The following is a 20,829-nucleotide window of genomic DNA, read 5'->3' as shown; positions in this document are numbered from 1 at the left end:
GAACACATTAACTTATTTTAGAACCTACCAGGTCATGACTCACAATTTGAAAAAACATGGCACTAAGATTAAAATTAGGAGAAATGGAAGGCATTTATGAGGTTATCATATTATTGGATGTGAAAAGACAAGGGCATGGAATAGGCAATGAGTGTAAGAATAAAGTATTGGGAACAGATATGAAATGAGCTGAAGAGGAAATACTAATAAAACTTCCTTATTAACCAATATTAGCTGGGGTTATACATTGATAAAACTAAAAATCAAGCCCAAAATTTGTAGCCTAGAAAAAAAGTTAATGCTTAACTAAATTAAGCATTATAATTATATAGTTTATAACCATATAAACTATGGTTATACCACTAGTTTGCCTAACAAATTTTCAGAGACCAGTTAAGAGCAAATGAGACAAAGTTCTGGAACAAGTAGGAAACCCTAAGAAGGTGAATATCGGCCATCTATATGGTATTGCTTTTTTTTAGCTAACAGGAAGTTTAGAAAAGAAAGAAGGAATTTTGAGGAAAATTTTGAACAAAGGGTAAAACAGAAAAAGAAAATCTGAAAGTAACACATGGGTATTTTCAGTACTTTTTACTGATGTAAAGATAGTTTGAAAATTTAGGAATATAAAATAAGGAAAAGAACATTAACTACAGGCAATACAGAGATGAGATATGGAAATTAGCCTTGTGAAACTCTTTCCGTAAACGAATTACAAAAACTCCAGTGATATGTCTATAACTTAGCAGGAAAAGAAAAAGGATGGATGCCACAAACTGTAGATCAGGTTGAAATTGGCCCTAGCAAACAAAATACCTGAGATTACCACATGGCTGGCTTTTAAATTTTTATTTATTCATTTATTTTACTAACTTGAATTTCTTCTCTACCAGGCCATGAGAAGTATGAAGGAAGAAGCTGTGGCTTATTTTTCTTTACTTCTCTGGTGCAGTGCACAGAGTACACATTGTTTTTGTTTAAGAAATATTGGTTGAACTGAATTGGACCGAACTGAGCAAGTTCATTAAGAGTAATCCTGTGGGCAAAACGCTGAAAGCAAGCTGAAATGAATAACACAGTTGGATATCTTTGGAATGGTTTCAAAGAGTTCTGATCAATGTTCACTGATAGATCTTTAGTGGCATGTCCCTAGGCTATGTACCTGGACTACTCCCAGTCAATATTTTTACCAAACAATTATGGAAGATCCAGATAGTATGTACATAAACTTACAAATAACTCAGAGCTAAGAGTTAAAAGTAGCATACTAAATAACTGGTTCAGCAATAAGAAAAAGAAAAAAGCTAGAATGAGAGACTAAATCTAACAACAACAAAATACAGCATGAATCAAATGGCAATCCTGTGGTGCAATAACAATAAACAAACCCATTGCATTAATGCAGAGTAAGATGATGTAACATGAATGAGATGTGCAATTCTCCTACTATAGATGCCAAAATAAACGTCTGCAAACTCTCCCTTTAAAATATATTTAGAGATTCTGAGTAAAATATAATGCAAGAGTATAAAGAAAAGACGAGTTACCAAAATAAAGAGGTAAATGAAAAACAAAGTAAAAGTCCATGAGTTAATGCTGAGGCAAACACAGGAATGCGGGGTAGAGAAAGGATGCTGGTAATCAGAAACCAGGGACTTAGAGCATCATGAAGTGGGTAATTGGAACTGAGATATCTTTATAAACCTGAGACCATCACTAAAATAATGAACAAGAAAAAAAGTCACATCTATTATCAGAGGTTCTTTTTGTTGTTATTGTTTTCTTTTTTTTCCTTCTATTTCTTCTTCTTTTTTTAAATTCATTTATTCACATGTACATACATTGTTTGGGTTATTTCGCCTACCTGCCCCCCACCCTCACCCTCTCCCCCCACCCTGCCTCACTTCCCAGGCAGAACCTGTTCTGCCCTTATCTCTAATTTTGTTGAAGAGAAGACATAAGCACAATAAGGAAGACAAAGCGTTTTTGCTAGTTGAATTAAGGATAGCTATACAGAGAGATTCCTAGCATTGATTTTATGTACAAATGTGTTATGAACCAAGTTGATTCATCTCTAATTGATCTTTCCACTGGTTCCTGATCCCCTTCTTGTGTAGACCACTGTCCTTTAAGGTTTCTGTATTAGTTCCTCTGGAGTGGGGACATCAAACACTTTCATGTTTTGGGTTTACTACCTATCCCTATACCTCCCATATATGCTCTCCCCTTGTCATGTGATCCAAGTCCAACCACATTGCTGCATTTGCCCTTGATCTAAAGTCTGCATATGAGGGAGAACATACGATTTTTGGTCTTCTGAGCCTGACTAACCTCACTCAGGATGATGTTCTCCAATTCCATCCATTTACCTGCAAATGATAAGATTTCATTCTTCTTTATGACTGAGTAGAATTCCATTGTGTATAAATACCACATTTTCTTAATCCATTCATCAGTAGTGTGGTGTCTTGGCCATTTCCATAACTTGACTATTGTGAATAGTGCCGCAATAAACATGGGTGTGCAGGTGCCTCTGGAGTAACCTGTGTCACAGTCTTTTGGGTACATCCCCAGGAGTGGTATTGCTGGATCATATGGTAGATCTATGTTTAGATTTTTAAGAAGCCTCCAAATTTTTTTCCAGAGTAGTTGTACTAGTTTGCATTCCCACCAGAAGTGTGTGAGGATTCCTTTTTCCCCACATCCTCACAACACCTGATGTTGGTGGTGTTTTTGATGATGGCTATTGTAACAGGGGTGAGGTGGAATCTTAGTGTGGTTTTGATTTGCATTTCCTTTATGGCTAGAGATGGCGAGCATTTTTTCATATGTTTTTTTGGCCATATGAATTTCTTCTTTTGAGAAAGTTTTGTTTATTTCAGTTGCCCATTTCTTTATTGGTTCATTTATTTTGGGAGAGTTTAGTTTTTTGAGTTTCCTAAATATTCTGGTTATCAGTCCTTTGTCTGATGTGTAGCTGGCAAATATTTTCTCCCACTCTGTGGGTGGTCTCTTCAGTTTAGAGAAGATTTCTTTTGTTGTGCAGAAGTTTTTAAGTTTTATGAAGTCCCATTTGTCTATACTTTCTCATAGTTGCTGAGCTGCTGGGGTTCTATTGAGGAAGTTCTTACCTATACCTATTAATTCCAGAGTGTTTCCTGTACCAACTTTAGTTTCAGGTTGATATTAAGATCCTTGATCCATTTTGAGTTGATATTAGTACAGGGTGATAAACATGGATCTAGTTTCAATTTTTTGCAGATGGTTAACCATTTTTCCCAACAACATTTGTTGAAGAGGTTGTCTTTTCTCCACCACATATTTTTAGCACCTTTGTCAAAAATAAGATGGGCATAGTTGTGTGGATTCATGTCTAGGTCCTCTATTCTGTTCCACTGGTCTTCATGTCTGTTTTTGTGCTAGTACCATGCTGTTTTTATTGCTATTGCTTTGTAATATAGTTTGAAGTCGGGTATTGTGATACCTCCAGCATTGCTCTTTTTGCTGAGTATTGCCTTGGCTACTCGCTGTCTCTTGTGTTTCCAAATGAACTTTAAGGTAGGTTTTTCAATCTCTGTGATGAAAGTCACTGGGAATTGCATTAAATGTGTAGACTGCATTTGGTAGTATAGCCATTTTTACTATGTTGATTCTACCAATCCATGAGCATGGGAGATCTCTTTCTTCAGGTGTTTGTAGTTCTCCTTGTAGGGTCATTTATATCCTTTGTTAAGTTTACTCCTAGGTATTTGATTTTTTTTTTTGAGGCTATGGTAAATGGAATTGTTTCCATATATTCTTTCTAAGTTTGTTCATTATTGGTGTATAGAAAAGCTAATGAGTTTTGTAAGTTGATTTTGTATCCTGCCACCTTGCTGCAGCTGTTAATGGTGTCTAGGAGTTTTGGGGTAGAGCTTTTTGGGTCTTTAAGGTATAGGATCATATCATCTGCAAATAGGGATATTTTGACAGTTTCTTTACCTATTTGTATTCCTTTTATTCCTTCTTCTGGCCTAATTGCTCTGGCTAGGAATGATAGGACTATGTTGAATAGGAGTGGGGATAGTGGGCACCCTTGTCTCATTCCTGATTTTAGAGGAAACGGTTTCAGTTTTTCACCATTAAGTAAGATGTTGGCTGTAGATTTGTCATATATAGCTTTTATAAATGTTGAGGTACTTTCCTTCTACTCCTACTTTTCTTAGAGCTTTTATCATGAAGTGGTGTTGAATCTTGTTGAAGGCTTTTTCTACATCTATTGAGATGATCAAGTGGTTTTTGTCTTTGCTTCTATTAATGTGATGTATTACATTTATAGATTTGTGTATGTTGAACCACCCCTGCATCCCTGGCATGAAGCCGACTTGGTCATGGTGGAAGATCTTTCTGATGTGTTGTTGGATTCAGTTTGCCATTATTTTATTGAGGATTTTTGCATTGATGTTCATTAAGGAAACTGGCAATAGTTCTCCTTTTTGGAGCTGTCTTTGTCTGGTTTTGGGATGAGAGTAATATTGGATTCATAAAATGAGTTAGGCAGTTAGTTCCCTTTCTGTTTCATGGAACAGTTTAAGGAGAGTTGGTATTAGTTCTTCTTTAAATGTCTGATAGAATTCAGCACAGAATCCATCAGGTCCTGGGCTTTTCTTTTTTGGGAGACTCTCTATTGCTGTTTTAATTTCATTTTGTATTATAGATCTATTCAGGTGATTAATATCCTCTTGGTTCAATTTTGGATGGTCATAGTATCTAGAAATCTGTCCATTTCTTCAAGATTTTCAAATTTATTAGAATATAGGCTCTCAAAGTAGTCTCTGATGATTTCCTGGATTTCCATGGTGTTTGTTGTTATCTCCCCTTTTGCATTTCTGATTTTACTGATTTGGGTTTTTTTCTCTCCTCATTTTAGTCAGGTTTGCCAGAGGTCTGTCAATCTTATTTATTTTTTCAAAGAACCAGCTTTTTGTTTCATTGATTCTTTGTTTTTTTTTTTGTTTGTTTGTTTCTATTTCATTGATTTCAGCCCTTATTTTTATTATTTCTCTCCTTCTGCTTGCTTAGGGATTTGCTTGTTCTTGTTTTTGTAGGAGTTTGAGATGTATCATTAGGTCATTGATTTGAGATCTTTCTGACCTTTTAATATATGCACTCATAGCTATAAACTTTCCTCTTAGGACTGCCTTTGCTGTGTCCCATAGGTTCTGGTAGGGCATGTTTTCATTTTCATTAACTTCCAGGAAACTTTTAATTTCCTCTTTCATTTCATCAATGACCCATTGATCATTAAGCAATGTGTTGTTCAGCTTCCAATTGTTTGCATGATTTTTACTGTTGTTTTTGTTGTTGATTCCTAGTTATAATGAATTGTGATAAGATAGAATGCATGGGATTATTTCTATTTTCTTATATTTGCTGAGGCTTGCTTTGTGCCCTAAGATATGATCAATTTTGGATTAGGTTCTGTGATCTGCTGAGAAGAATATATATTGTGCAGAAGTTGGATGAAATATTCTGTAGACATAAGCTAGGTCCATTTGATCTATGGTGTGATTTAGTTCTAGAATTTCTTTATTGATTTTTTGTTTGGATGACTTATCTGTTGGTGATGGGGGGTGTTAAAGTCTCCCACTACCACTGTGTTGGAGTCTATATATGCTTTTAGGTTCTTCAGAGTATGTCTGATGACATTGGGTGCATTGAAATTGGGTGTATATAGGTTGATAATTGTTATTTCCTTTTGGTGTATTTCCCACTTTATTAGTATGGAGTGTCCTTCTTTATCTCGTTTGATCAACGTAAGTTTGAAGTCTACTTTGTCCGAGATAAGTATTGCAACTCCTGCCTGTTTTTAGGGGCCATTGGCTTGGTAAATCTTCCAGCCTTTCACCCTCAGCCAGTGCTTGTTTCTGTCGATGAGATGGGTTTCCTGTAGGGAGAAGATTGTTGGATCTTCCTTTTTAATCCAGTTTGCCAAATGGTGTCTTTTGATGGGGGAGTTATGTCTGTTAACATTCAGTGTTAGCATTGATAGGTATGTGGTGATTCCTGTCATTTAGTTGTCTTTGTTGTTTAAGGATTTGATTGTGTGCAGCTGAATCAATGTTACTCTACTTTCTTGCCTTTTCTTCTCCTGTGCTTTGTATTGCCTGCACTCTCATGGTTTTGTTTGCTTTCACTTTCTGTGTGCAGAATTCCTTGAAGAATCTTTTGAAGTGGTGGCCTGGTGGTCATATATTGTTTTAGTTTCTGCTTATCATGGAAGACTTTTATTGTTCCATCTATTTTGAATGATAGTTTTGCTGGGTAGAGTTTCCTAGGGTTGAAGTTATTTTCATTCAGTGCCTGGAAGACCCCACTCCATGCTCTTCTTGCTTTTAAGGTTTCCGTTGAGAAATCTGCCGTGATTTTGATGGGTTTACCTTTCTATGTTATTTGTTTTTTCTCTCTTATAGCCTTCAATATTCTTTCTCTATTCTCTGTGCTTGTTGTTTTAACGATAATATGTCATGGGGTAGTTCTACTTTGGTCAAGTCTGTTTGGTGTCCTGGAGGCTTCCTGTACCTGAATGGGCATAGTTTTCTCTAGATTTGGGAAATTTTCTGTTGTTATTTTATTGAATATATTAAGAATCACTGTTGCTTGTATCTCTTCTCGCTCTTCAATACCCATGATTCTCACATTTGGTCTTTTGATAGTGTTGGTGAGTTCTTGCATATTCTTTTCACAGGTCTTGAGTCTGACTAATAGTTCTTCAGTTTTTCCTTTAATTTTCATTTCATCTTCAAGTTCTGAGATTCTGTCTTTTGCTTGTTCTAATCTGCTAGAGTGGCCTCCCATTTTGTTTTGTATTTCTGTTTCATTCTTTTTTCTGAGGTTTTCCATATCATGGATCACGTCCTCTTTAATATTGTCAATTTTCACCCTTAATTCATTAATCTCTCTATTTATGGTGTTCTCTGATTCACTTTGGTGTTTATTTAGGGCTCCTATGAGTTCATTTATTTGTTTTTTGTTTTCTCATATTCTTTATTTTTGTTGGCTTGGAATTTCTTGAGTGCCTCCTGTACGTTTTGGTAGACCATGTCTGGTAAATCTCTATGAAATTCTCATTGACTACTTGCAGGATTTCTTCTCTTTCAGGTTGTTTTTGTGGGCTTCATTGGGTTCCTTGGTATAGTTTATCTTTGTTTTGTTGGAGTCTATATCTGGATAACCATTTTCTTTATTTCCCTCTGAATCCTGTACTAATTTATTTTTGGGGGAAGAATGGTTTCCATCCCTTTTTCGTCTTCCCATCATTCCACTTGGTACTGTTTCTGTCCCTGGTCTATCTGTAATTTAGTATTAACTAACTTACAATAGTAAAACTAACAAAACCAAGAAAGAAAGAGAAAAAAGAAAAAGAAAGAAAAAAAAAAGAAGAACCAAAGAAATCAACAGGGAGAGATGGTGGACAATCAAACAGTGAACAAGACAAACAAACACTTAAAGAAAGGAGAAAAAAAATTCCTGGTTCAGGAACAGTAGAATTTCAGTCTTAGTAGTTCTGGTGTTACTCCTTTCGCATCCAGTCCTGTTTGTCTGTGTGTCTTAGGCAGGTTTGGAGCTGGCATCTGGTGGTGCTGGAGTCCTTGTGTGCTGGAGTCCTGGGGGTTCAGGGTTTCAGAGTTTTGTTTCTTCTTCTTTTTTTTTTTTTTTGCCAAGTGTGGGTCCAGCAGGAAAGTATTCTGTTTGGCCTCCTGAAGGTTTCCCAAGCACGTTTGGTACTAGCGGCCAGCAGGCTGGCTGGCAGGCAGTGGTGGCCAGTGGGTTGGCAGGTGGGTGGGCCAACAGCCAGTGTGCTGGCGGGCTGGCAGGCGGGTGGGCATCGGCTGCATGGGGGTGGTGGCCTGCCTGGTCTTTCAGTGTATTGTGGTGTGGAGAAGGCTTCCACAGGCTAGGGGTTCAGAGTGCTGAAGTTTCAGTTCTCCCTGGTGGTTTACATCAGCCAAGCATGTCTCCAGCATCTCAGCAAGGTCCCTGATTCATGGAGTTCACACTGCCTGTGTCTGTGTCCCAGTCGCCATTTTTTCCTTCTCATTGTTGTTTTTCAATACTGGGGTTTGAATTCAGGCCATCACACTTGCTAGGCAGGCGCTCTGCCACTTGAGCCACTCCACCAGCCCTATCTATCAACATGTCTATCTATCAGCCATATCTATTGTACTACAGTTGTTTGACTGTAGGTCAGAAAAGAGAAGGTCTTTCTTCAGCATTTATGGTCACTGACTTATCCATGTACATAATTGAGATATAAATTTATACTACCCAATTGGTCTGAAAATCTCAATCACTGAAATTAATCTAAAAAGTGGTTTGAGGAGGAGTATAACCATGGGGCAGCAGACAAAAGCAAAAATCTCGTCTGTGTGATATACCTATAAAGCAGCAATATAGGATTCCAATAGATGTATGTTTACTGAAGATGAGTTCACAATCCACAGAACAAAACCACTAAGGACACAGCTACCCTAAAGAAGTCAGCAGCCACAACAAGCAGGCCTACAGGAGCTATCAGGTGAGACTATGTGTGTTTTGTAAATTATTTAATATCAAAATAAATAATATAAAATAGGAAAAAAACTGAAAAACAAGGGTAGGGAAAAATGACCAAGCAGATCTTCTAAAAATGAAGATACAGAAACTGAAAATTTAAAAACTCAATGTAAGGACTGAAAGGAAGATTAGACAAAGGTGAGGAAAGACTTGGTAGAAGATTTAAGTAAATTACCTAAAATCTACAAAGACCAATAAAAAGATAGAAAATATTTTTAAAGTCTGAGATTGTACTAAATAAAAAGGAAAATGTGTGTTTAATATGGGTTACAGAAGTAGGCATTACAGGGTTGGTGGACTGGTTCAAGTGGTAGAGTGCCTGCTTAGCCAGCATGAGGTCCTGAGTCAAACACCAGTACTACCAGAAAAAAAAAAAAAGCAGGCAATACAGAGAGCAGGGGAGAAGAGACATTAAAAAATAATGAGAAGGGATGGTGGAGTGGCTCAAGTGGTAGAATGCCTGCCTAGCAAGCATGAGGCCCTGAGTTCAAACCCCAGTACTGCCAAAAAAAAAAAAAGACCAAAAAATAATGAGAGATTTTTAGAATTTATAACAGACATAAATCCTCAGCTTTAAGAAGCACAATGAGTTCTTAGTGAGACAGATAAAAATAAATACACACTGAGACAATACTGAGAAACTAAAGAACACATATAAAAAGTAAAATTCTTAAAAATAATGCAAAAAAAGGCATTGTCTGAAAAAGGCCAATTAGACTAAAGCAGACTTTCTTAAAAGCAAAAAGTAAAAGGTAATGGAATGATATCTTCAAGATAATGAGAAAGCATAATTGCCAACCAAGATTCCATGCTTGGCTAGTATGTAAATCAAGTGAAATCAATACTCAGGAGTTCAGCACTGATGCAACCTCTCAGACATAGCCATTAAGGGATGTGCTTCCAGAAAGAGGATACTGCAACCAGGAAGGAGAGGTGAGAAAAGGCATCATTGAGCAAAGAAACTTGTAAAAATGAAGAAAATCTAAATGTGCACTGATTTTTAAAATAACAATAACTAATGTGAATCATACAAAAACAAGATGGAATTAAAACAGTTAACAATAAGATAAAATAGGAGAATGATTAAAATTAGTCATTGATTAGAAAATCAGATATTGATTTTACTCTATAAAGTCAAGCTTATACTTTTTAAAAATTAATTAATTAGTTTATTTAGGGATAGGGTCTTACTATGTAACCGCAGCAGGTCTGGAACTTATGCTGTAGCCCAGACTGGCCTTGAACTTGGGGTCCTCCTGCCACAGCCTCTTGAGTTCTGGGTGTACAACTGTGTGCCACCATACCTGACATAAAAATTTTAAATTATCAGCTAAAAGAAAAGAAAGCGAAAATTAAATTTCTACATAAGCAGTAGAGAGAACAAGGAAAAGTTGGTCAGAAAAACAGATGGTAGGCCACTAAGAAAAAAAGAAAAAAGGAATAGAAAAAGTAGGATAAATAGAATGTAAATATGATAAAAACAACTGCAAATACTGACAGCCAGCAAACTAGCTAAAAGTTTGAATTAGAAAATAAAAATTATCCAGATGCCACTTACAAAAACCCATGAGTGAGACATAAGAATATGAGAAGTTAGAAAGTAAAAAAGATGGAAAATTTTTATATAACCCACTTAGAGTGAATACCCACACATTTCACTGTGACTGCATCAATATGTCTGATGGCTAGTCTAGCCTTTTTTGTGCTGTTATATAATATTCTGCACTGTGCGCTTTGGATATGGGCTTTAGGTAAAAAATAGCAGACCTATTTTTCAAGATAGAGTTTAAAATATAAACAATTGTTAGAGATAAAATTAGTCATCTTAGAGGATAAAAGGAAAGAGTCTCAGGAAGAGAAAATAATTCTAAACTAATAACATAACTTCCAAATACATATGGTACATGCTGACAGAATTGCAAGTAGAGATACACACATCTCTGGAGGTTTTAACACATCTCCCTTAGTTCTTGATAGATAAAACAGAAAACAATTCATATGGATATAGCCAACTTGAACCACAAAGTCAATAAGCTCTATCCAAAGGACAAATATGAAATCTTCTAGGAAGTTAATTAGTATTGAAGGACTTTAAACAAGTTTAAAGTTGACCCCTGGACTTAGGTATTAGGTAAAGAGCTTGATCAAATGGCCTCTAGGATCCCAACTAACTCTGAGATTGTCTAGTTTCGGTAAATAGTTCACTGAAAGATTTAAAATCTGGGCTGGGTTTTTCTTTATTTCAAATCTGGGTAAAGTTCCAAGATGAGTTATAGCTTGAGGTATAAACCTCAACGTTCCCACTGTGTTCCACTTTGAGTTTGGGGTGGGGTGGGGATCACCAAGCTAAACCCAAAGAAAACTTCATGGGTGTACTCCAAACAGAACCAAATCAAACAAACCAACAATTTTGCACAAATTCCCATGAGCCAAAACCACTGAGCTTCACTCAGCAACAAAGAACTATATTAGACCCCCGCTTCAACTTGGGCCACATTTTCCTAAACCTCAGACATGTCAGGACACTGTTAAGTTTGAAAGATGAGCAAAAGGTTAGATTTTGAAAGAATTATCTTAAAATGATTTAAGTTTCTATAACATTTTGGAATCGACCATAGAATAAAATTATTGAAGAAATAAATCATACAAGGTCCCTGTACCCTGTGCTAGGCAGCAGTATTTCCTCCCAGACATTCACCATTGGGGACAAAAAGAGAATTTGTGTACTGATGTTCAACAAACAAATGACACAGCATTCTAAGAGGAAAAATAAATAGTGAAGCCTGTGTTGAAATAATATAATGGGCTAAATTTAGCACTAACATCTTTGTGAAGACAGATTTGGCCCAAGCATTACTTTGCATATACAATTATAACTCTACTGTTATGAAAACAGATAAGAACAAAAAGGAGCCACTATTTAATTGGTACACACTATACCTACTTGTGTGGAAAACAGTGCTGTATGTACTGATGTAAAAGTTTGCATTTGTAAATTTGATATCTTAGTGTCCCTTTTTAGAGAGTCCTGTTTCCCTTTGATCACTTTTTTTCTAAGTTCACATCTGAAGGGTAATGTGCCCATATCATAACAAGGTTTGAGGGACGCATATGTCACGCAAAGGTGTGAACATCCAATAATCATACTTATGAACAAGAAAGGATACCTTTGATAATTTTTAAGGGAAGTATTAGGGAGGTATGATGTTCACCAATGCTTACCCAACCAGCAGGGGGCGGGGGTGGCTAGCAATGGCAATGGTGGACAGAGCAAGGAGAATGGGAAATGAGGTAATAGCAGAGGCATCTGTCCAATGAACTTTTAGAACCTTTGACTTTTTCTTAAATTCCCTAGAGCTTATGCACATAACATTCCACCTGCCTGGAATGCTATCCAGAATGTCCATGTTTCTGAATTTGAGAGATCAGTCTTATAATCAATGCATAGCTATCACAAAGGAGGTTTCATATCTTGGATGGAAACTCATTTCTTAACATGGAGAATATTAATAACTTAATGATGTATCTTAAAAATTCTGGCATCTCAAATAAAGCAAATACAGTTAGTTTTAAATTTTTCCCAGCAATCTTTTTTTTTTTTTGGCCATACTGGGGTTTGAACTCAGAGCCTCACATTTGTTAGGCAGGTGCTCTAATGCTTGAGCCACTCCACCAGTCCAACTATTGGCTTCTTAAGAGAAGACATGACATTTTAATATTTGTCAGTAGTTCCCACTGTACCTATGTATCATAGGGCTGGCTTTCAGTGAATGTGTGCTGACTAGTTTATATTGGGTATCAAACAACATATAGTTTAGGAAGAGAAATAAGACAACATCAATACAAAATCCACTGAAACATACGAGTGAAGGGACAGATTGTGTTTATTGGTGGAGAAAGACAAGATGGGCTTGTCAATGAAGACTGCAATCTAAGAAGTGAAATACACAGAATACAATAGAAGCCAGAGGATAAGCAAATCTCTCACCCTACTCTGGCAGCTTGACAAAGACTAGAAATAGGTGGTGATTAAGCAAGCAGCTTTGCCAACAAGGGCAGGATAAATGCAGTGAATGACATAAGTAACACAATAGGCTAAGGAAGCTATAGAGCTAGGCAATGACATTCCACAAACATGTATTTAAAATCCTTTTTGACATTAGGTAAGATAGGGAGTGGAAGGGAGATTACAGGTGGGGAAGGCAAAAGAGAATAAAACACAACCCTTGTCCTTAGTGTGTTCACTGTAAAAAACACAGACAAATACATATAATTATGACAAGATAAGGGCCGTCATGCCTCAAGTATTATGGGCACATGAGAGAGGAGAGGTAAAGATTCTGTTACCTGACAGAACAAGAAGTTCTTGTGACTTTTCAAAGTAACTCAAGACATGTCCACACTGTAACATTTGCGTCATCAAAATAAAAATTTGATGATCCAATATGATCACAACTGTCACTACAATGAGAGATAGGTTTTCATAACATAAAATGTTTCCACATTTCAGAATACTCAAAAGCAAAAATAAGCAAAAATACTCTGATTACAACAAATTGTCAGCACCAAGTTCTTCATAATAGAAGCTGGTGTATTTTGTTTCATTTTCTATCCCCATTCATGTACATTCCACATGTGAAAACAGTACCTAATAATGCACTTGTTTATGCTACCAAAAGCAGGGGAGAACACAGATTATTAGGTTATTTTTTGTTGACATATACTAATTGTACAAAACAATGGATCTCATTGTGACATTCTCATATGTGTACAATGTGCTTTGATAACCATAATTCAAGAAGCTTTTCTTGCCACCAACTAATAACTGCTCTATAATTTTTTTCTCTTTTTCAACTATATCTTCTTCCAATACTCAAAGTATTCAGCCCACAACAAACAAATAACCCAAAGCTAACATTCTACATAAAATGCCAGGAGCCTTGAGAAGGGGGCAGAAAGCTCCCTAGGTCTTATTCCTCATTTCAGCATCAGATCTTCTCCCTTTCCAGTTTCACAGAGAAATGGACAACTGGCTGCTCCATGCCCAGGTTCTGCAGAATGGAAATGCAATTTCTGGCACTATGACAGATTCTACCATCACAAAGCCAACAAAATTCCCCATGGAATTCACTAACATAGGATTTTAACTGCACTGGCATGTATAAATTTGAGCAAAAGTACATCTTAAGGAATGATGAATGTCAGAAGAGATAAAAGTTTAGAATTGTAAGAGTTTGGAAATTTCACTACTTTTGTCTTCTAAAGAAAAAACTGTTCATAGAGCTGAAATACTGGATTCTGTCAATTCACTCATTCTAGATATCTGGGAATGCTTTCTACATATGAGGCATTGGTCTAGTGCTAAAAATGTGGCAGTAGCAAGTGAGAAAAGGAACCTGTTCTCATGAGGTTTGTTTCAGTTGGGGAGACAGACAATAAGTATATAAGAAACAGATCGGAGAGCCAGGCTTAGTGGTACATTCCTGTAATCCTAGCACTTAGGAGGATCATGAGTTCGAGGCCAACCTGAGCTACATAACAAGACTCTGTCTCCAAAAGACCATGAAAAAACCAGAAAGTGCAAGTATTATAAAGAAAGTGTAAAAATGACAACTGCTTTAACATGACCAGATTCTTTCTAATTACTTACATCAGGTCAGAGAAGGCCTCTTTAAGGAGTAACATTTCAGCTGAAATCCAAGTAACAAGGAGGAAGAACACCTAGGAATGAAATAATAGGCCCAAGAACAATCTTGGTTTATCCCAAGAACTGAAAGAAAGCCACCATGGCTGTAACAAAAGGGAGGAAGAAGAAGTAGGTCTGAGGAATTAATAGAGACTAGAGTATTTTAAGCAAGGTAGGAGCCTGTGTTTTATTTATTTAAGTTTGGCATAGAATCTTTGTATACTTTAAAGGGGGCAAAGATTGGATCAGATGTGCATTCTTAAAAACTCATTTTGGCTACTGAATAGTGAATGGAATATAAGTGGTCAAGAGAATGATGGCTGGGAGAGTAGCTATAACACTGACTATGGTGGCAATAGTAAAGTTGGAGGAAAACGGATCTGTCTGAGAGATACTTTAGAGTTCAGTGGACAGAACTTATGATGGAAGATGAGAAAATCAAGCAATCCGGAATGACTAGAGAAATTTATTCCCATAAAGACAATTGAAGGAGGACAGATATAAATAGGGAAGATCAAGTCTTCCTTAAAAATACCTTACCCTTTAGATTACCATAAATATCCAAGTGGAGATGTCAAGAATGTGATTAGATAGGGAAGTCTAGAGTTCTGGGGATAGATCAGAGCTAGAGACACAGATAAGAGAGTCAATGGCACAAAGATCTTTTCAAAGTCATGAGACAGGACAGAGTGAGGTCAAAAGGGATGGAACTATCAGCGCAAGATGGAGGAAGAACAAAGTGAGTAAGGAAATAGGACTGTGAGTCAGTTTGGGTCCTCAAGGAAGTTGACACCAACATGTACAAAATGTGCAGTGAGGAGGAGGGAGCAGAAGTAGGTTGAAGAGAGCTTCAGATCTGATGCACATCTGATACCTGTGAATGCGGACAGGATGGGAAGATTGAAACATAAGAGCCCCAGCTCATAGCTCAGTTCTCAGAAACACCTGACCTGGCCAAAGGGGAGTTGTCATCCAACATTGCCCATTGGAGAAATCTCATGTATTGAAAGTATGTCCCAGGTCTAGTGGCTCCATTATGCTCAGTCCTTGAATGGGTGTGTACCCATGGGTTTGTCTGTATTCAAGGAATCCTGGATTGTGTGCCTAGTACGTTAGATCTAAGGACTTGGTACCTGAAGGCCATCAGTCAGCTTTGGCCCTGTAGCAGATTCTCATCAAAAGAGGTCTTCTCGGGACATCTCCATAACCACCACATTGTGAAGTTAAGAAAACCAAGAGCAGAGTTTAAAAGAGGAAGAAGACATTAGCCTTGACTTCTTAAAGATCAAGTGAGACAAGAACAAGCACACGACCATCGTTTTTGACAATACGGAAGTCATTAGTGACCTTGACAAGGTCATTAGTGACCTTGACAAGTCTCAGGAGGGCAGATAGGATAAAAAGCCAACTGGAAAGGGTGAAGAAATGAATGGGAAGTGAGGTGTAGACAGGAGGATAACTCTTTTCAGGTAGCTTTTCTGGAAAAAGGTGAACATATAAATGCAAATAGCTGGAAGGCATGTGAGTAAATAAAGGGCATTTTAAAATATTTTTTTAAGATAGGAGATATTTGAATATGCTGATGAGAATGATCCTCTAAGTTTGGGGAAATTGAAAGTGAAATTTTTGGGAAAGGCTAGTCAAGAAGGTCTTTCCAATAAATGAATGGAGAGCTGACCTTTGGTACAGACAGCAGACAGGAGAGCTCTGCCCACTGAGATGGGAAGGAAACCAAGGAACCAGGAACAGATTCAGTGGCAGCTTTGGGGTGGGCCCAGGCTTTTATTGACTGGGTCTATTTACCCAGAGGCAGCTGAGTAAAAGGGAAGAAAATGTGAAAGGCCTGAGAAGAATTAAACAGGGAAACAGTTCGTCTCTGAGAGTGAGAAAGTGGACATACCAGAGAGGCACATGCAGGCTGTATGGCTGTACTGATGCCCAATGAGATCTGTGGGACTTACAGTTTATAGTGAGTTCAGTCAGCACAGGTAATGTTTTCCTCCAGAAATATTTAGCAGTCCAGATGTAGACACAGAATAGGTGGGTGATCAGGGATAACCAGAGAACTTTTACTCACTATATTTCAGGGAAAGAGATGGAGAGATTAAAAACATTTCTTGACCACATAGGGCGCAACACTTGCCAGCATGTCGAGCTGATGAGGACTACAGTAGCTGAATGGTGATGCTCCTTCATCTTCTCTATTTGGACAACTGCCATACATACTCTTTGTTGCAAATTAAACTCACAGATTTAAAAATTTTTAATAAATGAAATATGAAATCTGCATAAATCTTTTTATTTTAATTGATTTAAGCACTATTGTTAAATTTTTTCTTTTAACGAGGGTTAGATTATAAAACATCTCTACACCACTTAAATATCTCTTCTTATTTGGATAGCAGATGAAAGAGCCTTTTGATAAAAAATAAACAAAATAATTCAACATGATATCTTATTCTTAAATCTTTGCCAGGACAATGAAATAAATAATATTTTGTCAGGAGTTCAGATTAACAGGTGTGTCTGGATGTCAAAGAATATAAAATAGTAATTTTTGAAAACAAAAGATACCAAATTATTGATTTTATTTTCCTTTGGCAATTTGCCTTGAAAAGTAGATGCAGCCAGAATTTCCCATTTTATTTGAGCAATCCCTTGAGAAGGAGCTTAAAATATATTATCTTCATGAAAAAACACTTGATGGACAAGATGCTAATCATACAGGTCACATGGTAGAACTGAAAGTTTTTAATAAGCAGCTTTCTCTTACAGTCTTAAAACTGCAGCTTATTTCAGAATAAATCTTAAATTCAACACCAAGGTAAATAGTTTGAGAAAATATAAATGATTTCTTATGCTCACAGATTTGAATTTCTGGTTAAATGTCTTAGTTTGACAGTTTTAGTCCACAGTAATTCAAAAGGGATTCCAGACAAGAGGAGTAAACTGCAAAGAAACTCTGGCTTTCTACCATAACCCAACCGCCCACGTTAGAAAAAATGACTAGGAAGCAAATTTGTCAAGAACAGGACCTTCACTACAGAATAACCACCCAAAACCCAAACTATAAACAGCTACTCATTCAAATGTACTATTCTTAACCAAAACACCTGAGTCATAAATGTATGTTTTTCTTCTTTGAGCTCCTAAAAATCACCTGTTTTTTTAAAGCTAATGTATACCTGAATCCAGTATAATTATGGGCTATCATTCTATGGCATTTTCATGATCAAGAGATCTCAAAGAAACTGTAACAGGGCTGTTTCTTTATTTTCAGTATTTTAGCATGAAGAAATAAAGCTATACTTTAGGAAACTGCTGTGTTGGGAAAAAATATCAACTACCAAATAAACCTTCCAGGAGCAACATAGTATAGCCACCATGGGTATTGAGAGTCCAGAATCAACACAACGCAGCTGCATTCAGCAGCAGCGCCAAAATACAGGCCCAAAAGGATGGAGAATGCAACAGGTTATGCCACAGATGAATATGGAGGACAATGAACAATGAATAATGACTGGTGAATGTAGGGGGCAGGGTAGAAGAAGAAGACACATCTCCCAGTACACACTGTAATGATGACTGCATCAGTTTTGGAAATAAGTGGACAAGACCAAAATTATGTAAAAACTAGGCCATTGTGAGAAATGAATACTAACTCTTAATGCCAGGCTCTTAAAACAAGGAAGAAGCTAAATTTGAACTTCAGAGAATGTTTATAGCAAAGAATTGTTCTTCAATAAAGGCTGAGAGTAATAAGTAAAATTTGAACTTCTTATTCCTTAACATCAAAGAATATCATTCTTTCATTGTTTCCTGGGTAATAAAAAATCAACATCTTTTTGAAGTATGCAGATGAAAGTGCTAGGTGAGGAAGAGTAATAATTTGGTTGATCAATTCTTATCTGTCATCAACATGATTACTTTAAATGTGTCTTTTTAGTGTAAATACTCCCAAAGCAATACTGAATTCATTTCATTACTCATATTATCATATTACAGAATAGTATGATGGTCAGATCATGTAGACTGAAGCCAGCATTTTGGGCTTGAATCCTGGCTCTACCATGTTAGGCATGCGACCTTAAGTTTGCAGGCCACTTAAGGTTGCTGGGCTTTACTTTCTTCTTTCATAGAATGAGAATACTATTTCTAGTCCAAGGATGGAATTAGTTTCTCCAAGTAACTCCAAAGGGTCCCAACAGGAGACAAACACTCCACTCATGGAGGGCCTTTTTACAAAGACACACACACACCAGGAACCATAAAAAATAGTGCTGGGACCTGGGGCTGTCAGTAATGACTCTTTGCCACAACTAGGTCTAAACGTATAGGGAAATGAAAGCCTATTGGAATCCAGAAGAAATTTGTAGAGTAATCTACCTTGAAAAGGAAAAAGATTTGGAGTCTAAAGAAAACAGCTAACTACAGAGACCTCACAGGGAGAAAGCTCCACCTCTGCCATCTCCTGCTGGGGTCTTCCATTGAGTGAATCTGTGGGAAGCCAGAGGTCAGGGAGCTGGTCAGGGAACAGGTCTAGAGACCAGTTAGGACAGAAAGGAGATGGAAAATGGAAGACAGAATTTCTGCGGATGCAAATGAAGAGACCGAGCTCTAGCACTAGCTGTACTGAAACCATCTGATGACTTTAACTTGGGCAAATATACATCACTGTAACTAATTATGTTACAAGGACCAGTACCGATTATAAAGATGAACTCAGCTAGACAGAAGTTCACAATTAGTATAACCCAACCTTTCTTTTGATAGATCTACACCAGGACTAGGAACTCATTGTTTTATTCAATTTACTAGTGCACAGGAGAAAAGAACAAGAAAAGAAGTGTTATAGGAAACAGTGTTAGCCTTTCTCAGATTTCTCAAGAAGCTGCTAAAACACTTTGTATCCAAGCCAAACCCATAAAAGAAGTGTTAAGGTACACTGCTGAGACGTACTCCCTCAAGCTGTGGGCTTCTATAATAAAACAAATGCAGAATCATGAGGAGGAAGTGGAGGACCATATACAATCTGACTTCCTATTTATTGTGAATAAATACTGTGTAATTCTGAAATATATTCACTGTAGAAATATATCACTTAGATATAATAATCTAAAACTAAGAAATATGATGTAAAAGGTATGAAAGTCTATTAGCTAATTTCTAAGTGAAAAATCAAGAATTTACAAACATTAGGTCATAAAATGCTACTGCCACATAGTTGATTAGTAATATACATTTCAGTGTATGTTTGTTCACAAATCCAAACATAATGTAAGGTGCCATTTTGAATTTTGTTAAACATTTTAATTACTTAATTCAAAATGCAAGAAAGTGTGTTATTTGTTAAATGGGGAAAAGTCAAAGCACTTTGTATTTATATAATTAGAATATTACTAAATTTTTATTAGGATAAACTTTATAATGTACATTTATTAATATAGTGAAAAACTAAGATAATACTTCCTTATAATATGTATGCCGAACAACTACATAATTTAAAACATCTCTAAGGGACTGCTGATATTGTTCACAGAGAAAGAGTGAACCTGAGAGGAATGAGTGCTGATGTGAAGCGATGTGCATGACACCAGAGAAACAGGCAGGGCCAATGCTAGAAGGCTGTGAGAGGAGCCCTTGAATGAAGGGCTTGTACTTCATTTTGTAGATGGCAGGAGGTCACTGAAGACTTTCCACTGGGAAGGAACAAAACTGGTGCAATGATATAGAATGCTTAGCAGGCAGTGCAAAATGACCTGGTGGGAGAGCCCAGAGCAGGAGACCAGCAGGATAGGCAGGGAACATGGTAGGTAAGGCACTGAATGAGGGCAGTATGGGGACTAGGCAGGGAGAGGAAAGAGGAGAAGGAAGGGAGGGAAAAATGAACTGAGAAGGAAGAATAACCAGGAAGCTGGGTGTCAGTGGCTCACGCCTGTAATCCTAGCTACTCAGGAGGCAGAGATCAGGAGGATTGTGGTTTGAAACCAGCCCAGACAAATAATTTGCAAGACCCTATCTCGAAAAAACCCTTCAAAAAAATGGGCTGGTGGAGTGGCCCCAGTACCGCAAAACAAAACAAAACAAAACAATGACCAGGAAATGTTATTGACTAGATGCAGAGGATAAGAGTAAAGGAGGGCTCAAATTGTTAAGCCTAAGCATGGCCATGCCACTAACAGGAGAGATGGGGAGTAGCAGACAGGGTCTGCAGTTAGGCAGAGATATCAAGGGGAAAACAGAACACAATCCAGATGGGAATGCCACAGGCAAAGAAAATGCAGCTATGGCTCAATCCACTGATGGAGATGTGAACTTCAGCAGAGAAAATATACAGACAAGATCATAGAGACAGACGCTGGGAATAGGGTTGCCAGAAAAAACACAGGATGCCCATTTAAGTTTGAATTTCAGATAAACAACAAATAATTTTTAGTATAGTATGACCCATGTGGCATTTGCAATGTATTTATACTACAAATTCAGTCATGTTTATCTGAAATTCAAATTTAACAGAACGTCCTGTATTTTCACTTACTAAATCTGGC

General features: G+C 37.1%; 1 protein-coding gene and 1 non-coding gene across 3 annotated transcripts in view; both read right to left on the bottom strand.

Annotated features, from left to right (window-relative positions):
• Positions 1-20,829, bottom strand: part of Kif6 (kinesin family member 6) — a 359,724-nt gene that overhangs the window by 314,547 nt on the left and 24,348 nt on the right. The window lies entirely within an intron of this gene.
• Positions 11,658-11,760, bottom strand: LOC141410663 (small nucleolar RNA U13). The gene has a single exon (XR_012435488.1). It is a non-coding gene; the product is annotated as a small nucleolar RNA U13 (small nucleolar RNA).

This window comes from Castor canadensis, chromosome 8, assembly GCF_047511655.1.
Source record: "Castor canadensis chromosome 8, mCasCan1.hap1v2, whole genome shotgun sequence".
In the NCBI taxonomy this organism is placed as follows: domain Eukaryota; kingdom Metazoa; phylum Chordata; class Mammalia; order Rodentia; family Castoridae; genus Castor; species Castor canadensis.
The sequence above is the reverse complement of the archived record's forward strand: the minus strand, read 5'-3'. Positions and strand labels throughout refer to the sequence as shown.